We start from the raw sequence: 2500 nt of genomic DNA, 5'->3' as shown, positions 1-2500 counted from the left end.
TAGTATATCACGTTCCAATTTTCAGAGATAGCTCATTATGCAATGCCCTTTCAATATTCAGTACTTTCTTCTTGGCTGACCGAAAATCATAGTGATGTGGTAAAATATGAAAATGTTACACTGGTTAAAAAATATATTATTGAAAAAAAGATCTTGAAATCCCAACGTTTCAGCTACTAACATCAGCCTTCTTCAGGGGTAATAAAAATATACAACAAAGTGACAACTGTATTTAAAATCGTGTAGATGCTAATAAAAAACAGAATATATCCAGCCTCGGTTTTGAAAACGATATGTCGATGACGTATGTGCCGCGGTTAAGTCTGGCCTTGTACAAACCTTGCAAGATCACCTAAACAAAATTGAACCATCGATCCAATTCACCATTGAAAGGGAAACAAACCAAGAAATAGCCTTCCTCGACATGTCTGTTTATCAACACGACAACGGTCAACTTGCGAATAAGGTCTATTGGAAGCCCACCCACATGGAAAGGTATCTCGCGTTTGAGTCACATCACCCGATCGCACATAAGAAGGCTGTTGTGAAGTCTTTGACCAACCGCGCTAGAAATATTCCGACCACCAGCTATTTTCGTTCTAAAGAGTTAAAACAAGTTACTTCCGCGCTGTTGGCGAATGGCTACCCAAAACAGTTTATAATCGATTCAAGCAAACCTAAACCGTCACTTCAGCAGTCTGCAGCAGCGGCGCCCGAAGACATAAAGAGTCTCTGTGTCCTACCCTATGTTAAAGGAACAACGGAGCCGATCAAGCGGGTTTTGAACAGTTATAATATCAAAGTCGCCTTAAAACCACACCAGACCATTGGTAACTTTTTCCCCAAGCCGAAAGATCCCGTTCCAAAAGATCAAACACGCTGGGTAATTTATTTCATTCCTTGCAAAGATTGTGACAAACTCTACATCGGGGAGACCAAACGGAAGTTCAATACTCGGCTCAGAGAAAACCAAAAATGGGAATTGTCTATAAAATTACATACCAGTCCCGGTTGGCGAACCCAACGCCTCTCAGAGGCATGGGAAATTAACACATGCAAAAGTCCACTCAACCGCGATGATGGCATGTACTTGCCCCAAGAGTACAGGGCCTTGGCCTTATTGGACAAGAACTGATTTTATAATATATTCTGTTTTTTATTAGTATCTACGCGATTTTAAATACACTTGTCACTTCATTGTATATTTTTATTACCCCTGAAGAAGGCTGATGTTAGTAGCCGAAACGCTGGGATTTCAAGATCTTTTTTTTCAATAATATATTTTTTAACCACTGTAACATTTTCATATTTTACCATGGAACCTCCTGGTTACAAATCAGTTTTTACAATCATAGTGATGTGTTGATGAGGCAAAAAATGTAAACAAAGATTCCCTTATGGCTACCTAATGGTCTATGCGGGATTCTTAAGGGAGGTGCAAGGCTACTGCCTAAGAAAATTTTAAAGGGGCCCTCAGAGCTAAACGCTGAGAACTTAGGAGCCCAACATATGAAGTGAAAGGTGTTGCTGTGAAAAATTAAGGCGCCCAGAGCCATCCTTTGGGAGCCCCAGGCTACCGGGCTCCTGTTAGGCAACAGCCTTGAGGTGGCACTTAACTACAGAAAGACAATGGTTGCTAAGGAAGCTTTTTAGTCAAGTAAGTAAAAAAGTCTGTTTACGATCCAAGTGGCCCATCAGAGCCGGAGCTTATCCCAGTTCCTGTGGCATGAAGTGACTAGGAGTATTTTTTTTTTACTCCCCCCTGGATGGGATGCCAGTTCATTGCAGGGTTACCCCCAGCATTTCGCTGGTACCCATTTATACACCTGGGAGGAAAGATGCACCGTGGTAGTAAAGTGTCTTTCCCAAGAACCCGACAGAATGTCCCCAGCCAGGACCCGAACCCGGACCACTCGATCCAGAGTTGAGCACACTAACCATGAGGACTCCGTGCCTTCCTTTTTAGTCAAGAGCCCTACAAAAAGGTTGCATGGATGGTTCTTTGAAGTAACTTCTTCAATGGAAATCTGACATCACTTCAGTCAGAAGGTGCGTTGAAGTAAAAAACATGTAAAAACTCTCAGGAAATGAAGAAGAGAGGTGGTTTCTTCACCGGATGGGAACTGTCCCATCATTTTTCGTAAACTGTAGTAACATGGAATTTCTCTTTGGACAAAAAATGGAACTGATATTTTGAAAAGTGTATCACAGGAGGGCCTAATGATGTCATAATTTTTTTGAGAAATAACTTTTTTAATCTACGCTACAGATTTTGTGTTAGACTGTTGTTGTATTGTTGCATTAAAAATTTGTAAAACACATAGTTAAGGACGGTGTCTACTACTGTTATTGCGCGTACGTTCTGCGCATCTCGAGATACTCAGGTTTCCTATCGGTCATGCTTACCAATACAGTGACATTTTTGCGTGGTTTAAAACTATCCGGAGAAAGTAGATCTTAGTAAGTACTCTTGGTATCCAAAAAGAAAATTGGGGGTAAC

At 41.1% G+C, this 2500-nt stretch overlaps 2 protein-coding genes across 3 annotated transcripts in view; both read right to left on the bottom strand.

The window, feature by feature from the left end:
• Nucleotides 1-2500, bottom strand: part of LOC138052536 (2Fe-2S ferredoxin-like) — a 103447-nt gene that overhangs the window by 2641 nt on the left and 98306 nt on the right. The window lies entirely within an intron of this gene.
• Nucleotides 1-2500, bottom strand: part of LOC138052533 (pyridoxal kinase-like) — a 38425-nt gene that overhangs the window by 26513 nt on the left and 9412 nt on the right. The window lies entirely within an intron of this gene.

This window comes from Montipora capricornis, chromosome 6 (genome assembly GCF_036669925.1).
Source record: "Montipora capricornis isolate CH-2021 chromosome 6, ASM3666992v2, whole genome shotgun sequence".
Lineage (NCBI taxonomy): Eukaryota > Metazoa > Cnidaria > Anthozoa > Scleractinia > Acroporidae > Montipora > Montipora capricornis.
This window is presented reverse-complemented; position numbering and strand designations above follow the sequence as displayed.